This window comes from Ambystoma mexicanum, chromosome 5q (assembly GCF_040938575.1).
Source record: "Ambystoma mexicanum isolate Mex_15411 chromosome 5q, UKY_AmexF1_1, whole genome shotgun sequence".
NCBI lineage: Eukaryota > Metazoa > Chordata > Amphibia > Caudata > Ambystomatidae > Ambystoma > Ambystoma mexicanum.
Window position 1 is genome coordinate 994622724 of NC_090933.1, and position 22485 is coordinate 994645208.

The 22485-nt window shown below is 48.9% G+C and overlaps 1 protein-coding gene and 1 long non-coding RNA gene across 2 annotated transcripts in view; one reads left to right on the forward strand and one right to left on the reverse strand.

The window, feature by feature from the left end:
* Positions 1–419: 419 nt before the first annotated feature.
* On the reverse strand, positions 420–11140 carry LOC138497832 (uncharacterized). Its single transcript, XR_011278651.1, has 2 exons — positions 2920–11140; positions 420–1506 (listed from the first exon to the last, which is right to left on the reverse strand). It is a non-coding gene; the product is annotated as an uncharacterized lncRNA (long non-coding RNA).
* Positions 11105–22485, forward strand: part of EBAG9 (estrogen receptor binding site associated antigen 9) — a 136243-nt gene continuing 124862 nt past the window's right edge. The window contains exon 1 of the mRNA XM_069621515.1: positions 11105–11868. The gene's annotated coding sequence lies outside the window, so the exon portion shown is untranslated. The remainder of the gene's footprint in view (positions 11869–22485) is intronic.

A 22485-nucleotide genomic window follows, 5' to 3' on the forward strand; every position in this document is an offset into this window, starting at 1 on the left:
CATTTTTAATTCCGTTTGGGAGATGCTAGTCCACTCCTGGTTTTAACTTTTTAAGCTGGGACCTGGATTTATAACGTGGAAATTCAAGACAAAAAGTCTGAGAATGGGAGTTAAAACAAGGACTGGTCTAGCATTTCCTGAATGGAATCACTCCACCTAGGTGCAAGTACAAAAACACAGTCTTCTAATAAAATTATCTACAATTATCGTATTCTTGATCAGTGCACGATTTTCACCATACAAACAGTAGACCTATCGTTTTTGTTAAAGCTCGATGTTTATTCAAGCCGTCAGTGTCTGTCAATGTCTTAGCGCACCACTCGCACACCGCTTGTCCATATTATATCCTCGCTACCCTCCTCCCTTGGAGCCCCTCCTTCCCCCGGCCGATACCCAAATGAGAGGCAGGACCAGATGACTGAGTGGAAGTAAATATTGCCACAGCAAACTTTATTAACATACTTAAAGTCAGGAGTAAACTTACAGGTGTTCCGTTTTGCCGCTATCCTCAAGGATTCTGCACTGAGAGGTAGCATCCTAAGACCCCCCCCCCCCTTTTCAGGTCCTTGCGGACCCATCGAGGGCCCCGTCCTCTACCACTGGCCAACATTTTCTTTTCATTTGTTATCGTGCATTTTCATTCCTTTTTGTTTTCTCTTCTTTATCTCCTTTCATTCTATCCATCCACTTATCCTTTGCACCCCATTAATTCATTTCACTCCCCTACCTTCCCTCTACTTCACCCTCTTCTCCTTTCCCCTTGGTCTCCCTTTACCTACCAATTCCTGATCCCCTTGTGTTCTTTCTTTATCCCGCCGTGTTCCCCCCTCCACCCTTTCATCGAACCCAGTGCTGCCCCAACGTCATCCACCTTGGCTGTCCCACCCCCCTCAGGCCCCGCTCCTTCCCCTTTTCGCCATACTGTTCTGTACCGGGCCCCCCCATTTGCTACCTTCCCCTGGAGTCCAATAGTCATACCTTCCCCATCCTCCTCCCCTTACCCATCTCCTAAATGGTCCTCTCCCCTGATCTCCCACCCTGCTCCTCTTAGCCCACTTCCCTCCACATGCCAAAGACCAACCCTCCCAGGCATTACCGTTATCTCCCTAAGTTGACCCTTGTAAACTCTCCAGTTTTATTCCTATCCCCCCACCCGTAGCCATCCCATCTTCCCAGGTTCCCCTTCCCATCCTCTCCCTGCCACCAATCTTTTTTCCTCATTACTTCCCAGAGCCCCGTTTATCTCCAACTCCTGCCATTCCTTCCCCTCCTCTTGTTGGATTAATTATTACTCTCCTTCTCCATCGATGCACTTCCCACCTTCCCCCACCCACGTTTGGGGTTGGAAGGTCTTCCAAGCCCCCTAGCCCTCCCCTTTATAATGGGCCTCCCCTGAGTCTAATACTCCTGGGTACCATTCATTCTAAGCTGATGGCTGTGCAGTCTCCTTGCAGTATCCGCCAGTACTTTCTAAAGGGAACACCATGTAACATCTGCTGGGCGTGTCTGAAAGAAAAACATAAGCATAAATACCACAAAATGACAAAACAGGTGCAGGAAACACGAGGCCGCCCCCACATGCCGATGCCCTTTTATAAGTGCTCCCAGGCTACTGCGCACTCCTTGGCGGCCTTTGTTGATGCACCCCCCTCCTCTGGGCGGTGTCTTGCGTGGCCGTGCCACTGCCCCCCGACCCCCATTCCCTGCTGTGCCCAGTGAGGGCGTCGGCACTAAGGGAGGCCGCCGCTGATGCCGATTCTCCGAATGGTGTGAGAGCCTTGCGTAACGCCAACACACGCAGTGAGGGCCCGTCTCCAGATGCTGCGCAACACTCACACACCGCTTCCTCACTACCCTCCTCCCTTGGAGCACCACCCCCGCCCCCTGATACCCAAATGAGAGGCAGGACCAGATGGCTGAGTGGAAGTAAATATTGCCACAGCAAACTTTATTAACATACATAAAGTCAGGAGTTAAGTTACAGGTGTTCTGTTTCGCCGCTACCCTCAAGATTCTGTGCTGAGGGGTAGCATCCCAAGACCCCCCCCCTTTCAGGTCCTTGCTGACCCATCGAGTGCCCCATCCCTCTCTAGTCGTCCCTCTCTACCCCATGCCAACATTTTCTTTTCAATTTTTCTTTCATTTTTTATTGTGCATTTTCATTCCCATTTTTGTTTTCTCTTTTCCTTTGTCTCCTTTCATTCTATCCATCCACTTATCCTTTGCACCCCATTAATTCATTTCGCTCCCCTACCTTCCCTCTACTTCACCCCCTTCTCCTTTACCCTTGGTCTCTCTTTACCTACTAATTCCTGATCCCCTTGTGTTCTTTACTTATCCCATTTTGAATCCCCCCCGCCTAAATCGGACCAAGTGCTGTCCCAACTTCAACTGCCTTAGCTGTACCCACTCCCCTCAGGCCTGCTCCTTCCCCTTTTCGTAATACTGTTCTCTACCGAGCCCCCCATTAGCTACCTTCCCCCCCAGAGCCCAATAGTCATACCTTCCCCATCCTCCACCCCTTCCCCATCTCCTAAAAGGTCCTCCCCAGATATTCCACCCTGCTCCTCTTAGGCCACTTCCCTCCGCATGTCAAAGACCCCCCTCCCAGGCATTACCATGTTATCTCCCCAAGCTGACCCTTGTAAATTCCCCAGTTTTCTTCCTATCCACCCCCGCCCCCCCAGCCGTCCCATCTTCCAGGTTCCCCTCCCCATCCTCTCCCTACCACCAATCTTTTTTCCTCATTACTTCCCAGAGCCCAGTGTATCTCCAACTCCTTCCATTCCTTCCCCTGCCCTTGTTGGATTCATGGTTACTCTCCTTCTCCATCGATGCACTTCCCACTTTCCCCCACCCAATTTTGGGTTTGGAAGGTCTTCCAAGCCCCCTAGCCCTCCCCTTTATAATGGACCTCACCTGAGCCTAATACTCCTGGACACAGTTCATTCTAAGCTGATAGCTGTGCAGTCCCCCTGTGGTATCCGCCAGTACTTTCTAAATGGACCACCATTTAACATCCGCTGGGCGTGTCTGAAAGAAAAATTATATAAGCGACCAGTGACTCTCCCATGACTCTCTGCGGACAACTGGCAGCAGACAGTTCCCCCTCAGGCACCTGGTCGCCAGTACTGCAAAAACCTTGCTAGACCCCATTCCGTGCGCATTCAACACCATTCATTCCTTTTACGCAACCAACAAGCTGGCCTTCCGGACTCGACCTGCGGCGTGATTTGTGCTGGGGATCCCTGTCCCTGACAGTCGCCCCTGTGTGACAGCATTCGTTGAAGATTGCTGCTCCATTAAGTCTGAGCTCCATTGCAGGAGGGCCTACTGTCCAGACAGTGGCGTGCTGTACTGAGGTCTTCCCTTGACCGCATCGTCCCTTTTTGTTGGAGGCCCCCCACCACCAATGGGGGAGGAGCGTGTTGGGCCATGCTCGGCCATTGTGTTCCCTTACAAGAGTGCCCCCGCTTGTAGGCATTGCTGTATTAATCTTCCCCTGTTCCGCCCCTCAATCTTGTCTATTTGCAGCCCACTCCTTCCAACGTGTCCTTTAAATCTGCCAACATCACCCCCACCCGACCTCAGACAAGTGCACTTTGTCAGCCCGAATGCAACCCGGCATATTTAAGGTAATCAGCGTGTGTCTGATCCAGCCCAGACCCCTGCTTCTCAAAAATGTTCCCATTTTTGCAAACTCCTGGACTCCTCCACCGCTTTATGCAAATGCGCCCCCTGCCATGATTGGCTGGGTATGATTTCCGACCACAATAGCTCCGTGCCCCTGAACCCATTCTCCACCTGAATCCGCGTGGCCCTCATTCTAGCCAGTAACCCCCTTCTCCCCAATGTAACCAAGTCATTTCTCCCTAAGTGGATAACTAGGACATGAGGACGTGCATTGTTCTGCCTGTAATTGTCCAGCACCCTCCACAAATCATCCCATCTCATCTCATGCCTCCTTTAGCGAGCCATGAGATCTGTGTCTTCGAAAAAGCCCATGTGAGCGTCCTTGTACTCCTTTTCTGTTCCCTCTGCTGCCCGGGCCATGAATGAGTGGCCGATGACCCATACTGACTTGCAATCTGTGGAGAGATGAATGGCGTTGTTTGATGAATGACCGGTTCCCTAGCGCTACTCTCATCCTCCCGCACCCCCCATCGCCCGCCCCATGACCATTGACTTATGTAGCATACCCCCTCCACCCCGCCCTGGCCTAATGTACAGCTTGTACTTGTCCGAGTCCCACCTCCCAATTCTCTTTATGACTTCTTCCCCAACCCTTCCTGGGGTGCTGTTGTAGCCACCCCTATGTGGAATAAGTGGGGCGTATAGTGGCCCTGGATACCCATGATGCCGGCTAGCGTTGTAGCCATTACCTTCTTAATTGGAATAGCGTCAGGGGGGAGCCATCTATATGCACAAACAGGTAACCTGGCCCGCATGTCCTGACCCCCAGGAAAGCACTCATGGACGTTACTGGGCACGCACCCAAGGACCAGCGTTCTGCCCTCCCCTTGATCGGTCTTGGAACTCCTTATCTTCAAACACAGGGAGCCCTCTGAAATGCTTATATCTTCCCTCAATAACACCTTGAATTCTCCATCCTGTCTGGAGCATGCGATCAACTCGCTGGGTCGCAGGGCCCCAAAGAATGCCAGTGTGAAGCAGGCTTTAAACAGGAGATACTCTATTACGCTCACCTGGTCTCTGCGTGGAAGTTGGTGCACGGTTGCAGCCCTCCCTGGAGGTGAATTCCCCTAGTCAGGCTTCTTCCCCTGCTCATATGCTGTGGGCTGCGCTGATTGTTGACACTGCTCCTGCGTGGTTATGAGAGATTGTGAGAATGCTGCTAAATGACTGCCGTCTCTCTCAAACCCTTCTTCCTAGAATGTGGTGAGCATGCGCCGACCCATATAGTCTCACCTGTAGATCATGCAAATTAACAAGGGGGTCCTGGTTACGAGAGACTTACCCAGAGTCTTTAGCTCACTATCTTTCACAGAGAAGAAATATCCCAAACATATCAGTCTTTCTCCTGCCCTGGGGCAGTCCAGCACCGAAATGCTAGGCAATTCTTCTCTGAACAAGAGTACCAACAGAAACCCCTGACACGTGTTTCGGTCTGGTTGGACCTCATCAGTAGGGTGGATCTGTGCCTCTCTAAGAATAGTGAGCAAGGGGTCCACGTCTGGATTCCCCTAGTAACTTAGGGTGAGACCCAAAGTTACTTAAATATGCAAATTAACAAGGGGGTCCTGGAAGTCCCTCTGCCAGACATTAGGCAACAGAAACCCCAGTAAGTCTCTCGTAACCAGGACTAGGCTCCCCAGAATGTCACCCTGCATGAAGGTTTGAGAAGCAGGATGGTGCAGGCGACGAGAAACACAGCATGGAAAGGCGCAAAGGCAGTGGTAAATTCCTGTGCCCCGCTGTCATGGTGCAACAATCCAAAACGTTAAATTAATAATGCCTCGCAAAGAGGCAATACAGAAAAAGCGGAAAACCACTAAAGGCTTGCAAGAGGCAAGATAAAAAAAAAGGGAAAGATGAGTAAGCCGTTAGCTAATTAATTACGATAAGGGCAAAAATGGATCCGCCATTTTAAATCACAGAGAAGGACCGCAGACGGGAAAAAGACTGCGGGTAAGTAGAAACATGTGCAATAAACTGCATTTAAAAACGTAGCACTGCAGTCAGTGCCTGCATAAATGATTGCGCTCCTCTTATACAGAGCTGGGGGAAAAGAAATTAATTAGTACTATTTGGGCGGGAATTTTCAAACTGGGTCATGACCATAAATGCCTAGGCTATACTGTTAATGAGGCTGATCGACAGCGGCTAAGTTTCACTAATTAGCTATGCAGTTAAATAGCTCTAGGCAGCAAGCTGCATTACACCATACATTTACCTTAGGTAACAGGCATCCTGGTTGACTAGCATACAGGAGTAAGGGGAAATGCGCTTGCCGGTTTGTGTGCTACAAATGCATTCTCCGTTTAGGCCGTTATACACAATAAGGTGCGGTACATTTCGGTACACACAACACAGGTTACAGGAGAAAAAATATGTGGACAGGGGAAAGCAAAAATGGAGGGATAGTAGGCAAGTCTAACATATGTAGACTGCTGGGCGGCACAGCTCGGCCCTGGAGACCTTTGCGTTTTCACTGCTGGGGGGGAGTCCTTCGCCACTCCTCAATCTATTGTGAAGATGAGTAAGGGGGTTGACATTTAACATGCCCCCCAGGCACCACTAGTACAAGCAAAGCTTGCCTCACACAGCTTTCCATCTTCACGATGGAGGGGGAGAAATGTAGCTCAGGGGCCGCCCCACGACCTTTTGGAAGCAAGTCAGTGGCCCAACACAGGAGCAGATTCCGGACCTACATTCAGAACCAGCCCCCCCCCTGCTGGGGTAAACTAGTTATGAATGGACAAATTAACAAATAATACAAACCACTTACTGCGATGTTGCCAAATAGGCGGGGTACCATCCGGCTGAAGTAAAACCAGCGTTCAGAGCCACAGTCGTATTTTGAATATACGGACGCATGTCCAAGGCATCCAACCTGACACCGGCCATTCACACTCTGTGATGAAGTTACAGTTAACCAGAGTTACTAAGAAAGGAGAAAAAGTTTATGTACAATGCGCCCTGGCCCCCAGGCAAGTGTTTGCGTGAAACACAAACACATCCATCAGATTTAGCCAGTGAGATTATTCAATGGAGGGCATGTTTAAGATATGCACTGATGTCTTTCGAGGTCGCAAAAAAAAAAAAAAAAATTCCTACCGGTCAGAAAGCACAGCAAAGAGAGCACCCGCCTTGACAGCGGTGCAGATTCTGCCGACGCAGTTTCGCACCCTGGCAGGGTCCAACTCAGCCTTTCATTCCTTCTGAGGTCAATAAATGAGTACCACACACCGTGGATAATAAGCAGCTCCCAGATGCTTGAGGTTTCGTAGCACTATATAATGCAAATTATAGTAAGTATTGTGCATGGTTTAAGCTTATATACATGCCCAACAAGTTACCCACCTAAGGCATAAAGGAAGTAGGCTAGTAAGGGCGCAGTGTGACCCTGGAGTTCATGAAGCATAGTGGGCACGGTCACAAGGTTACAATCAAAATAATACCACAGAGGGCAGCAAAAAACAAATCAGATACAAAATCACTTGAACTCCACTCTGTCAAATAATCTCCCTCGCCCCGTTTGCCCGCGCTCCACTTAGGTTGCAATTGGTTACACATTGTTAGGTTAACAATATGGCCATACAGCTTGGCAGGGGTGCAGGTTGAGTAAATGATGTGTTTAGGCCATAGACAGAGTTTTAACTTATATAGTACAGATGCGGAAGTGCACTGCACAACAGGCATCATCAGGCCATCCTTGAAAGTGTCAGGTTGAGAAGGCCCCTAAAAAAAGAAGAGGTACCCGCCCCCAGGGCATAGCAAGGGGGGGTGGTTGGTGGGGGGAACATATCCCGGGACCACACATCAACAGATGATCCCAGGGGGGTCATAGGCGACTTGGCCAAAAAGGCGCTGGCCCAAAAAACAGCTAAAATGTACAAGTGCCGGACTGACTTTGGCAACATTACAAAAGTCACCAACATCAGAAACATTCAGGAGAGCCATGTCAATTATTTTATGGAGTGGGCCGTCAAACAGAACAATAAGAAAGCATTGGCTTCATCCCACTTGGCAGCAGTATCCTAATATACTAGGTTAGGGGGGCCACCGATCCCACACAAGGCGCTTTAACTAGGTATGCACTCAAAGGATGGCCACAAATTTGAAGGGGTGAAGAGACACCAGGCGCCCTCTCAATTTTGCAAAGTTAAAAACCCTGTTAGACACCCTCCCCAAAGTATGCAACAATGCATATGAGACCTCCTTATGTTAAGCAGCATTCACGCTCATCTACTTAAGGGCTTTCAGGATTAGCGAGATAGCTTCCAAAAACACAGGATCCGAGGGAGGGCTGGACGTAGGCGGCATCCACCTGGGGAAGGAGTCCATGGCAGTAAAACTCAACAGATCCAAAACTGACCAACTAGTAAAATGGAGGATTATCAATCTTTACTGCATAGAAGAAACAGAGTACTGACCTATCTGCAATACTTTTCTGAGCAAATGACCCGGCTGGGATGGGAAGGGAAACCCTTTTCACACACAAAAATGTGTCCGCTCTCAGCAGATTTCAATTAAGGTCAATACTCAAAAAGACAATAATTGCAATTGGATGGAACCTCTCCGAATGTGGGTCCCACTCCTTTAGGATAGGAGCAGCCACATCAGCCTGGATGGGGTGTGGGGGGGGGGGGGTTGCAAGAAAAAGCCATAAAGGGTATAGGGGTCTCGAAATCTGGGGCTTATAAAAGATACTGTAGTAAACACCAGCTAACAGTCTTCTCCCTACTGGGGGAATGCTCCCCTCCCCCCGATTTCCTCATCATCCACCTCAGGGGCAATGATTTGCCCCACCTTGGCAGGAAGCTCTTCCTGGCGGAGATCTGCACCTCTCTCAGATCCCTGGCTCACATGTTGAGACTACGGACAGAAGTGATGATGTCGGAAATCATCCCTCGCCAGCACTGTCAGGGCACAGAGTCTAATAAAGCCATGGAAATATCCAGGTCCAAATTGAATAAGGCAGTGGCCTAATTTTGCCTATTTTCAGGCCTCAAAATCATAAAGCATGGGATTTCGGTGCACAACCAGGCCATGTTCTGCAGTGACAGGGTCCACTTGTCCATTGAAGGCATGGACATCTTCACCAGAAATATCTTCTGAACCCAGGGCTGCCAGAGGATGTGCCCAAGTTATGTCATCTATTTTGGGGGGACCTGGGGGCTGCCGGGCAGCACCCCCTCAGGGTGACAGCGGGGATCAGCCTCGAGCAGGCCCCCCGATCACCTGATCCCTCTGTCCCCAAAATGTATTCTTGTTATTCTCTATATGATGTTGTTAGGGTTGGTTTCCTTTCGCACCATGGCTTGTACTAAAATAAAGCTTGTGGCCAAAGTTTTTCCACCTCACATCCTGTTTGGCCTCCCCATTCCTGACGCGGTCATTACTGTCATGTCATACTTGTCACCTGCATGCCACCCCCGCACAAAAACACTTGCAGGTTTATAAACATGGGCCCTCCCGGATGGGAGGCCCGAGGGTGTAAGCTGGGAGGTGGGGGGTTTTGTTGGGAGTCCGGTAGGGCAGCACCTCCAGGTGCTGCCTCTACTTGGCATGCAGGTGCAAGGGCAGGCAGCCGAGTCCCCAGAACAGGAAAGAGGTGGCAGGGGCAGGTGACTACAGGTAGTCCCCGTCACCTCACATCATAGGTCCCCCTCCCATCCGGACGAACGTGGAGCCTTTGATGATCGAAGAGGGGCTGCCTTGGTCTCAGGCAAAACTAGGTCTATAACCAGGGAGGGCAAGATAGCCCCTCTCATTCATTGCCCCTCTCCTGACAGGCTCCAGCAGGCTCCCGGACCTGCGGACAGGAGCAAAAATACCTCCCTCCCACCCTGCAAACAGCCTCTAGGAACCCCACTAACAGGGGACAGGTATATCCTCAATAATAGCGAAAAGTTAATTGTTAAATCATCTTAAACCCAAATAAGTATAAAGAAAGGCTAAAACTCCTGCTTAAAAACAAACACAACCGCCAGGAAGGGCTTTAAACCTGTCAAGGGGAAAAATATTAAGTTATTTAAGACCCAGGCCCACAGAAACCACTGACTAGGAAAACAATGCAATAAAAACCCAGAGGGGGTCCAAACATAGTGGATCATGAGTGGAGAGAAATCCAATTAGGCTCAAAGAACCCACCCCCGACGGGAAACAAGCCAATAAAAGCGCTTAAACACAAGTGGATCATGAGCAGGGAAAAATCCTAGAAAGGCGCTAAGAACCCACCCCTGTGATAAAGCAATCCAATAAAAGCGCCCAGGAGGTTTCAAAACACAATTGGATCATGAGCAGGTTATATTCCTAGCAAGGCTCTAAGAACCCATCCCCATTAAAAAAGAATCCACTAAAAGTACTTGGGGGGGGGGGTTAAAACACAAGTGGATCACATGCGGTGTAGATTCCTAGTAAGGCTCTAAGAACCCACCCCGTTGAAAAAGAATCCAATAAAAGCGCTTCGGGGGTTATTCAAAACAGAAGTGGGTCATGATCAGGGTAGTCCTAGTAATGCTCTAAGAACCCATCCCTGTTGGAGAATAATCAAATAAAAGAGCATAGGGGGTCTCATAACACAAGTAGATCAGGAGCAGGGGAAAGTCCTAGTAAGGCTCCAAGAACCCACCCCAGTTAAAAAACAATTCAATATATGCGCTTATTTTTTTTTTCTTTTTTTTTTAAACACAAGTTGATCAAGAGCTGGGAAAATGCCTCCAAAAACCTGTAAAACACAGGATCATACAAACGCAACGGCTCAGTGAACCCACTCCAAGGAGTATCATATGCAAGAATATTGTGGAAGGGGTTTCAAACATAATTGGATCATGAGCCGCGAGAACAAAGAGAAGTCACCCTGTGAGCATGGACGGGCACAAATCCCAAACCCGGATCAGGTGGGACACATGTGGAAGATCTATAAACCACCTCGGAGGATGGAAAATAATAACACCTTAACAAGCGCATACCTCTCCACCTCACCCGGAAAAGACAAGTGAAAGCAGGGAAGACCTACTGCGAAGCCAAGTATGTAAGAAACAAGACAGCTCACAAGCTAGGTCCACTGAATACACTGACACAGCTCACACAATGGGTCCACCAAATGTCACAAGCATGACTATGAAGGGCGGCGGGGATCAGCCTGAAGCGGGCCCTACATCATAGTAGGCCCCCCCCCCCCTCACCCCTCACCTGATACCTCTGTCCCCAAAATATATTTTTGTTATTCTCTATGTGATGTTGTTATGGTTGGTTTTCTTTCGCACCATGTCTTGTACTAAATAAAGCTTGGGGCTAACGTGTTTCCACCTCACATCCTGTTTGGCCTCTTCGTTCCTGACGCTGTCATTACTGTCATATCATACTTGTCACCTGCATCCGCACCCCCAAACCCCCAAAAACACTTCCAGGCTTATTTGTAAAGACGTCCCCGATCCAGCCAAACCAAAAACACGCTGCCTGTGCGTCTGTTTATTCCGATATCCACCTTTGCTGGCAACAAAGCGGCACAGGGACCACAACATCATGAATATAAACAATTCGATTATGCTGGCTACACAGAGGCATGTCCACCGCACCACCCGCAATTACATCCTGCAAGCACCCCCCATTTAGTTAATACCGCAGCGCGGCCCCCGGCCCCCCCACGCTTCATTAACCAGCTGTGTGCCTGTGCCTCGTCCGCTAACCCTGCGGTCCGGCATATATACTAACCCCATCATGTACCTGCGTGGCAACTGCACGTTCTCCTCATAGCTCCCCTACCATTCATGCGCAAATCCCACCGATCAACACGGTCCTGGTCCCGCCTTAGCCGCCAGCACTAATCATGAACCCCACCCGGCGCACTGTACTCCAAACCCCCCGCCTCCCGATCGGATCGGATTGGATTTGATAACCTCCCTCAGCTCGCACCTTCTCCCTCTCTCTCTTTCCACGACCGACGCTCCGACAGTACTGGAAACCGAGAGAGAAGGCATCCCATTCCAAGATGGCGCAGCAGTTGGTCCTCCTACTCCGTTTGTGCTTCCGGGTGCTGTCCCCCAGCCGGGCCTGCGCTGTTTACACGCTGCTACACCGCGCCATGGCGTCCCCGAGCGGCGGCCTGTGCTGCACCCGCCGAGGATAGGTGGTGGTAGGCTGCAGGGGGAGCACCGCCCCGTTTCAGGTTGGCAGCAGGTAAGGAAGGGCGTTGGAAGAGGTTCTAGTTCTGCACCCATAACGCAGTCGATGTACCCACATCATGCCGACTAGATGACCCTTTATACCATAATGAATCACCGAACTGTCATACTATTACAAGGGTCAGTTGATTTATTCCCCCAACCACACGCTAAATGTGGCCTAGATGCAATGATTCTTTTTCAAAATTACACTACACGCAGACGGTTCAGGTCATTTAACAACAGTCTAGTGTAATTTTAATAAACAATAATGCCTTCACATTTCTTTTTTAGAGTAAGAACACCGCACAACCTTAGATAACCTGATTGTGCAATGCATTCCCAAAACCTTTTTTTGGTAATGCATTGTACAATCATTCTTTTTTTGATCTGTAGACGTGTTTTCATAATTCTGAGAGGACATTTTATGTAATGAATGCAAACTTTGTAAAGTGGTCACCACTTGACGCTAGTCCATTGAATGTGGCGTCCATGGAATATTCATTAAATAATTAGGTTACTAGTTTTACTCTTTTGATCGCACTTGTTAGTAGACACTGTTGTTGCAGGATCACAAGACTTTGGTGAGGCAAGGAAGCTGTAGTGTCCTTAGTGATCACAGGAGACTTGTATAGTGGAAAGGGGTGTTTATTTAGACACCTGACACTTATAGGATAGCGGGATGTTTGAGTCCAGTACAGGGGTTTGGCAGTACTTACAGTTCAGTCCTTCTAGCCCCAGGCAGTTAATTTCACTGTCTGGTGGGAATGTAGAGGTACCAATATCCCCTGCCAGCCTGAGCTCCCAGGAGGCTGTCCTCAGCCAAGGAGTTATGCTCAGGCTGTGTGCAGGGACCTGTAGATCACTCAAGCAGTCTCAGGAGGGCTGATTCCCCTTAATCAGGAGGAGTGCCGAGGCCTGACTGTGTCCTCTGCCTGGCTCTGCTTCTGGCACAAATCCCCGTCTCCTCGCGTGCAAACTCTCGAGATCTCGCGAGGCGAGTCTCCACACTAAGATTGGAATACATGCCTCATGGTCGCAAATTGTAAGTGGTAAGTGTGCTACGCAAGTACGTTGCTAAAATATGATGCACATTCGGTTGCATAATTGCACTGCTCTTCATTCAGAAATGGGGGAAGTGACTTTTGTGAGTAGCAAGCAGCTTTCAACCTGAAATTTTGCACCCTGACCTCCCATGTTGATGGCTTTCTCTCAAGGGAGGCTCAATTATACGCGTTCTACATTACCTCCACGTCCAATCTTCCTCGTCACAGTACTTACTTCATGCCTCCAGCACAGGACCTTCTTCTATTTCTTCTTTTGTATAAACTCCTCCCCTTTTCGTCAACCCTCATTTTAATTTTTACCTATTCTGGGTGCGGGGCACCATGGAGCTCCATTTGCTGGCCCCCTGAAGGGGCTGAGTGGAGGGGCCTTGGTTTCCTGATGGCGCAGTGTGCTCCCAGTTCCCCTGCAGGGTTTGGGCTCTTGAGCATGGTGCTCTCCCATTCGTGTGCAGAGCATCGTGGCTGGTGTGAGGTGTCGCCGCTCCCTGGTCGTTCGGGCCCGGGCCAAGGTAAGGGGCTGCCACTTGGCGAGAAGATTTCCATGCCCTGCTTTATAGTCAAACTCTACCCAGTAAAGGGGAGTGAGAAGTTACTCTTGGACTTTGTTGAAGTTGATGATATGCTCGCTAGTCTGGTGGGTCGCTCCTCTGTCAGCTGAAGAGGCGGCTGTCCGAGACCCGGTGGACCATAGGGCGAGTTCCAAGCTGAAGAAGGTTCATGCTGGTGCGCATCTGGCCCTCAGTGCGAACGTCTACGACTCCTAACAATGCAGAGACGGTACTGGGTGGTTTCAGGAAGTTACGCAAGGCCGTGGAAGGGGGCTCTGACTGTGCCCCGCTACTGGCAGACATGCAGCGACAGGTTGAACTCTTGGGCCCAACCATGGCTGTGGGAGCAGCAGTGTCAGCCCATATGCATGTTCCATTGCAAGATTGGGAATTGGAGGGTTCGCAGAAGGTGGCTGCCCTTAAGCTTCCTTTTGATGGTTCCAAATTGGTGATTTACTTGAGGATAAAGTACATAAAGTGTTTCATGCTGACAAACACGCTGATAAATTACGACAGACTTCTTCCTCGACATTCAAGAAGTATTCTGCTGCGGATGTAAGGGCTGGACAGTTGTTCGCTGGTGCCTCCTCCCTCTCCTTTTGGAGACCGAGGCGGCCGTGGTCCTCCCTGCTCTTCTCCGGAACCGGCTTAGAAGTCCTGACGGTTTGGGCAGGCTGGTTGGCGGACGTCTCTGGCAGTTTATTTCCGATTATGGGACCGGTGGTGCTTGGATTTGTGGGCTCTGGACACTGTCTGAGTGGGGTTATCATGTGAATTTCCTGTCTACCTATTAGGGAGAATTCTCATTAATGTGCTAATTCCCTTCAACTTAGAGACCCCCAGCAACTTTGCTGGATTTTGAGGACTTGATTTTTTTTTACCTGGAAAGAGTGTGAGCCTTTTTCCCCACTCTTTCATGTATTTTGATGTGTGTTTTACTCTTGTGTTCTTTGATTATGGAGTTTTGGGTAACTCCATAGGCATCATCTTTTCATGTGTGTTACACAGCACCTTCAGTGCAGTGACACAGGGATGTCTTTTAGACTTCCAAAAGGTTTAAATACCTCAACTAACATACTGTTTTCCCAGAGGATGTAAGGTTAAATTGACTTAGTGTGTGCTGGGTCTAGGAATTTAAAAAGACAATCTTCCCATAGAGTGCTGGAGGGGTTACCTAGCATACCCTATGTCTAGAAACTCATATAGCAGTGAAATGCTATCCTTTCCTATTGAAATGGCTGGTGGCAGTGGTTTTACAACAAAACTACCATGATTTTTCCCGACCACGAACACGGTAGCTAAAAATCGCGGGAGCCATGTTTTTCAAGATGGCACCTGAGCCCCCTTTGTTTAAACAGGTCCCGGTCTTCTTTTTTCGTTGTTTCTTTTTGGAAAGGTCCTTCTAGAGTTTGTCTCTGCGCACCAAACCAGTTTAGGTGCCTTTGTTCCTACGCCTTTGGCAGGCTTCAGGACTGAAGACCGCCTCTGGCGCCTGAGTGTCTGGGGTGGGCAGGAAGTGAGGGAGGTGCCCGAAACTCCCTGTGCTTAATCTCCTAGGAGACCCAAATGCACTCTGCCGTGGCTGGCTGGCTGGCTGGCTGGGCAGCCAGCCTGCTGGGTGAGTGACAGCTAGGCTGAAATGAAAGGGAGAAAACTGTTTAAAAGGCAAGTCCCTTGGCTTGGAAGGCCGAGTCAACCACTGGAACAAAAGAACCGAAGACGAGCTGGAAGAGGACACCTGCTGCAACTCCTGGACCGTTGGTTTGCCCAGTGAAGCCCTGCTGCAGGTCCGAATTGCCAAGTTCATCTCGACAGAGAAGCCCATTCAAGGACGACTTCTTCCTTTGAGTTGGTGGAACCAGTCAACTCAGCAAATGCCTGGACACCATTCTCAAAGCTGGTTGAGGTTAACCAGGGAGAAGGACACCAGCTTGTGTGCTTGACTACAGCTACTTGAACCAAAGATCTTCCATTTGACAACTTTTTTGACCAGTCCCCGTGCAGTGCAGGAGTCCTCCGACGTCCTCCCTCTTGCCCCACGACTGAGGCTCAGGAACAGGGAGATCTGCAGGAACTGCCAGGAACCAATGTCTTCAGCTGCATCTTTTCTTCATATTAAGGTACTGTGCCAACCAGATTGAGGGAACTTACCTCTCGGAGTGAAAGTTTATGAAACTTTCCCAGCTTGCAGGCCTAATCAGCTTGTGACCCAACATATGATTCTTTTTCCTACAAACTATTTGAGAACTTTGGCAAAGACTTTACCGTTTACCACCAGAACTGCCCTTTCCTATCCAAGACACTAGCCCATTGACTTTGGCGTAGGCCTATTGAATTGAATTGACTTTTTTAGTGAACTAAAACTATTTGCACTGCCTAAGAAACTATTTGTGATCCATTTTATAAACATGTGCCTTTTTACTCCCATTTAACGTGACTGAAATGCCATTTTGCTCCTATTCCCGGGGAGCCTAATTTACTCAGAAAATTATTGGTTTGGTACGTGTTTGTGTATAATCTTTGCCTCCTTCTAGTGAATGTTTCCTAAATGACTGTGTAATAAATTAATAAATGTTTTACCAAGAAACATTGAGTGTAAGTGTCTACTTAAACCACTGTGATTGTAAGACCTCTGTGTACCATCATTTACTGCTCACATTCCCTCTTGAGCTAAGCCTGGCTGCTCAGCTTGCTACCAAAAACTGTGTAGTACAGTCTTATACCAAGGTTGGTTTTGCTTACACCTGTAGTCCTAATTGTGTGTGGTGGTCCCAGAGGGTACTGCATGCAATTCTGCCTAACACTACCCCTGTCCAAGGTTTCACATTTCGGACTGCTGTTCCCAGCTCTCTGCCCCAGAGATTGGCTATGTGAACGGCTCTGTCGGAATTGTTGCTGAAGGTGGCTATAATGCCGGTTCCTCTTCCACAGCTGGGTCTAGAATTTGACTCAAGGGTGTTTCTGGTCCCTAAACCTTTGGGAACATTTCGCCTCATTTTGGACCTCAAGGCTCTGAACTGCTTTGTCCTGAAGGAAAGGGTCAAGATGGAGACTTTGCAAAACATTCTCCCGATGTTGCACAGAGGGGACTGGCTGGCATCCTTGGTTCTCCAAGATGCATAGCTCCACTTTTCTCTCCGCCCCTGATAGTTGAAGTTCTTCGTTTGCTGTGGGGTCTTGGCATTTTCAGTTCTGAGTACTTCCGTTTGAGTTGCGGTCAGTCCCCAGGGTGTTCATCAAACTGGTGGCTCCCCTGGTGGCACATCTCCACCTGGGGGGCATTCAGATTTTTCCCTCCCAGGATGACTGTTTGGTCAAGGCGGCCCTCTGGCAGACAGTCCTGGAACATGTCCAGCTGGTTTGCTAGGTATTCCGGGACTGGGGGTTTCTGGTGTACTGGCAGACGTCTCAACTGGAGCCCTCTCAGGATTTGGTATTCATTGGAGCTCAGATTTGCACCAGGATGTGGAGGGTTTTTCTGTCCCAGGTGAGGGTCCAGCGCCTGCTGTCTGTCCTTGGCAGGGTTCTCGGGCAGCAAAGTTTCGCAGCTCGCCAATTTCTCATGCTTCAGGGACACATGGCCTCTGTGTTTTCCTGGTCCCTTGGGCTTGTCTTCATTTGAGTTTTTCTGGTCTCTTATCTGCTGACCCACTGGCTCCCGGCTTCTCAGGCTTACAAGGCCTTGATCCCGGTGTTGCATGCTCTCAGGGCTGATTTACTGTGCTGATTGCGGGTTCCAAATCTCTGGGCAGGGAAGTCCATGATCCATCCCAGTTTGACCACTCTTACTACAGATGTCAGCGGGAGGGGTTGGGGTGCCACGTTGTGCGTCCTCTGGAGTTCCGGAGGATGTTTGTCACTCATCCAGTTGTAGGGAGTTGTGTGCTATTCTCCGGGCACTGCCCACCAAGTCCCCTCCTCCTCGGAACTGGGTCTGTCGTTTGCAGAGATCTGCCTCAGGTTTGGGCGCCTGGTTCTAGATCTCTTTGCCTCTGCAAAGGTACCTCTCTTCTGCTCCCGGTTTCCGGCCGAAGAGGCTTGGGAGGGTGGATGCCCTGACTGTGGAGTACCCTTGGTGTATCCTTTGTGTTCTCTCGTCAGCCCTTTCTTCCCCCCTGGTTCAGCGCATCAGGGAAAGCAGGGCGACAGTGCTGTTGGTTGCTCCGTTCTGGCCTCGTCTGAGCTGGTTTCCCGCCTTAATGGAACTTCGGTTCCAGGAGCGTTGGTTATTTCCGAGGTGGCCTTGTTCCCTGCAGGCGGGTCTGGGGTTGGGGATCAAGCAGATTCTATGGGCGGTTAGTCTCCCAAGGTTTTCCGGGTCCTGTGGTCGAGTCTTATCCTTAATGCTCAAAGGCCTTCTACTCTGAAGGCATATGACGGGCACTGGGGCCACTTTCGGGCTTGATGTGGGCGGTCTGGGATCCCCTCCCCTATGGTCTGGTCGGGCAGCTGTTCTGCAGTTTCTCCGGGAGGGTTTTGACAAGGGCCTGGCCATCTATACGCTTCGCTCCCCATGGGCCTTCATTCAAATCCTCCTGGTGGACTCTGATGGCCACCTTGAGGGGGTGGTCTTGGTGGGGAAGTTTCTTCGGGGTCTGTTAGGGAGAGAATTCTCAGAAATGTGCTTATTCACTTCACCTTAGAGACCCCCAGCAACTTTGCTGGATTTTGAGGACAGGTTTTTTTCCCTGGAGAGAGTGTGAACCCGCCCCCCCCACCTCCTCCCCAGGTATTTTGATGTGCATTTTACTCTTGTGTTCTTTGGTTATGGAGTTTTAGATAACCCCATAAGCATCATCTTTTTATTGTTGTCACACAGCACCTTTCGTGCATGGCCTTTGGTAAGGCGGTCCTTTATTCTGCCATCTGATTGGGTATTCTAAATTCTTTTCCCTATTCCATTTTCTGGTACTGCTTTGGGAGTCTGTCAAAGATGTGGAATACGTTGATGACACAATCCATTCGAAGAACAAGTTACTTACCAACTCTTAACGTTCTTTCGACTGGATGTTCCTCCAACGTATTCCACATCGCCCTCCCAGCTGCCCCTCTGGAAAATGTCCTATGCTATTGCAGCTTAAGTTCCCTCAAGGCTATGTGCAGTTAAGCAGGCATGGTGTACGAGCATGTCACACGTTATGGAGGAAAAACATAAACGAAGGGTACGGGCGCTGTGCGTCCTATTTATAAAATCCAGTGACGCCGCCCTTGACAGAGGCTTTCGAGGGACATCAACCAGACGCCATCGACGCAGGACGCCCTCTGTATGATCAGTTATTGCAATTTGATTCTTGGAAAAATAGTTAAACAGACACCAATATTACATACAGTCAACATCTGCAATCACTGTTAAAGAAGTGGAGAGCATGTCTGTAAAGATCCACATAAGATTACAGGTAAGTGCTATACATCTAGGTCTTGGTGTATAGCTTTCTGAACCCCAGTGGAGTACAGAAACAACGTCCAGGGATAGGCAAGTAATCCCCAAGTCACTTTAAAAGAATTCCATTGTGCGTAGTTCCCTAGAGTTAAACGGAACAAAGTTGGTTCACCAGTGGGTGCATGGAGAAAATGAAGGAGCATCTCTGTTTTACCCCACAAGTGCAGATTCACCAGAAAACCACCCAAAGGAGTGCTAGAGGAAACCCTGATGAAGGGTTTGAGGTTGGTTCGAAAACCAGGTTCCCTAGAGAAGAAGCAGCAAAGCGGAAAGACCAGTTGGAAATGAGGTAAAGATTAGCACATGAAAGTCTTTTCCTCAGACCCGAGGGCGAGTTTCTCAAACAAGTGCCCACCCCGTGACCTAGAGTAAATGCTCAAGGCAGTAGTTTTGAGGACTAAGAGCAGGTTCCAACGGTCCAGTGTCCAGGGGCTTAAACGCATAACCCGTGGAGACCATGATGACCAAAAGGAAGAACTGGCCTTCCTATGATAGAATCCCTCAAGCCAGCAGTGTAAATACCAGTGAGGAAGAGCAGGGACCCCAGCAATGAATTTTCTGGTGGCTCGGTAGAACAAAGGAGCCTGGCCCAGCCACAGAAGGCAGGCCCCTGGTGAAGACGACTGTGGAGTTGACCTGGCTCAGCCCAAGGAGCAGATGAGGTGGGGGTATTGGTGTACAACCACTCTTCGAGGTGATGGCAGCTACCTGCACCAAGGCGGGCGACCCTGTTATTAAACAGCGTTCGGTGACTGTAAAACAGCCTCAAGGTAGTCCCAGCAGGGAATGCCTGACTCCACACACAAGTGGAATAAGCAGGATGATGCAGGAAAACCCCTAACCAGGATGTGTCAAAGCCACTGAATAGCCAGATGAGGGCCTACAAATGTAACAGTGGTAAATCCTCCAACAGGTAATTAACCCTGCTTCTTCCAAAATCCAGCGACATGAGTGAGCAGATCCTTTAGTATCGCTACTCTTGCCAGCCCACCAATCGCAGGAGGGGAATAGGGACATAGTGGTTAGGTTGGCTGATAGAACTGCCACTCAGCCGAGACCAGCCCCACAGAATGTGAGGCAGAACCCAGAGATTCCTACTGGTCCAAACCAGTAAAACCCAACATGGATTAGACCGGTAAAACCGAACATGGAGACCCCCTGTTGGCTTACTAAAGAGCCCATGTAAGTAGAACCCTAGAACCAAAAACGCCTGAAAATATTAAATGGATGAGAGCAGGATTTAAAATATACTTTGGTACCCCAATGGTACATTGGTCTACCATTGCGGTTGTTAAGACAGCTTTTCTGAAGTTCTACCCAACTTCATCAAAACCATTCAACTGAGACAGTAGAAGACTCCACGCTTCGTATAAGGCTGTACCACCCGAGTTTGTTGGTAGCATAGACAGAGCAGCCGGGCTTATTTTATGAGGGAGAGAGGGCTGTACAATCAGTACAAAAGAAATTGTAATACAACTGGTCCAAAGAAACACTGAAACTCAATGTATTGTAAAAAAATAAATGGTTTATTTAAATGCAAGTAGGCCCAAATAAATCTTGTAATTGCAATTATAAAACTCAACACTATGCTTGAAGCTACACAGACCAAAGCATAAACCTTATTTGGAACACCTAACAGAAGTTCTAGGGAAGTCAAACCTTTTCATACACATCCACTACAGGTCTCACCTATTCTTGGGTAGTAAAAACCAATGGTTACTTTCAGATTACATTCAGTAATTCAAGAGTAGTAAACCCTACCAGTTGTACCGTGACGCTCCGCAACAAATCACATACTCAAGTCAACTGGACAGTAAATGTCTTGTGAATAGTGGAACACTTGTTCTAGGTACAGTAAAAGCCTATAACTACTTTTGTGGTAACACAGTTATGCTAGGTGAGTAAAACCGAAGGATGTAATTTTCAATTACAGGTGCTTTTGAGATCAATGAAACACAGATTGAGATAAGCAGTAACTCTTGTAACATTTTTTAGGATGGCACACAGCTAACACCAGGTATGTAAAACCCATATACCTTTTGTGCCTGTCTAAAACAGACCAGGGAAAGTAAAATCCAATGTTACTCTTTATAAATGACTCTAGGTTATTCTAGTTAGGTAAAACCTAATGCAGACTTACTCTAGACAGGCTAACAGCAAGTCAGGGGAAGCAAGACCCGCTCATACAATTATCATAACAGGAATAATAAAGTGAAACCAACAGCATTAGTTTTGGGAAGAGGTACAACCAAATCACAGGTGAGTAATATATCCTTACATCTATTTTCTATTAGAATGGGGAAACAGTTTCTAAGGAAAGAAAGATGTTACATATACTCTTCAGAATAGTGCAACACATATTCAAGGTAAGTAATAACTTTTGTAACTCTTCACTCTGAGTTAGTTACCAACCGGCTCTTTTACAAGTAAGTAGGCCCAATCCTTTGAAAGTCTTTCACCCCACAACTACACAGGAATCACTTAAGGTAAGTAAATACCCAAGCCAGCAGAGCAGCTTAGCACAGAAGATTTTGCAGCAGGACGACATCAGGATTTGCAGCCAAAAACCCGGTTGGTGAATTCCTTGTCGTGGTGACTCAAAACAGGACCTTGGAAGGGATTTTGGAGCAGGGGTCCATGTGGAAGGCTCTAGGCAAGGTTTTTCCTCACGGCTGGATACGGCTCTGTGGATTTGGTGCCTTTTACAGGAGCACAGAAGAAGACAGAATATCTCCGGCCGGATTCTCGTTACAAAGGTCCAGCACTCTGGTGAGAGCACTTTACGGAATTGATTTGTGTCTCTGGAGAACCAGCAAGATGCCCACAAAGCTTCAGCGAGATTCGGAATTCGGAAGATCGTGCACCACACAGTGGCTCGAGGTCCCAGGGTATTTAGAATAGCAGCCTTGCACGGTTGCAGCATGGCGTGGGATGGGTCAAAATGCAGGTCTTCTTGAGTCTAGTGGGTCTTGCCAGGCACTGGGTCGGGGTTCGAAGTCCCCAGGTCGATTTGGAAGGAAGGGCTACAGCAGGCTCAGATTACACAGCAGACTCTCCGGTCGCTGGAATTTGTCCCAGCTGCTTTTCCATCATGCTCTTCGGTTTTGCTTCCATTGATCGACTTGTCTTCAGCTTCCAGGTTCGGAGTATTTAACAGGAACTACATCATAACTTCTGCATTCTCTCCCTGCATTTTACAAGGAAGGGCGGTCTGGTTGTCCAATCAGGACAGCCAACCCCCCACTGGTATTTGTCCCCATTCAGTCAAGGGGAAAAACAAAGGGCTCTAGAGTTCTGGAGTTCTGGACTCCTCCCTCGCTTCCTGCCTTCACAGACAGACTGGAGCCTGGGCGGGGAGTCCAGGGGACTCCTGCCCAATATAAAAATCACACTAAGGAATTTCCCACCCTGGATGTCAGGGAAAGGAAGAAGAAAGGACAAACGCTAAAATGGCAAAAAAACAAGACACAGGCCATTTTGGTAAAATGAGCATCCTTGGGTGCCTTTACTGCAGCTGTGAACGCAGCCGGCTGTAAAGGTGCACCGAATTAGTAAAAGGCATCGCTGCCACCAGCCAT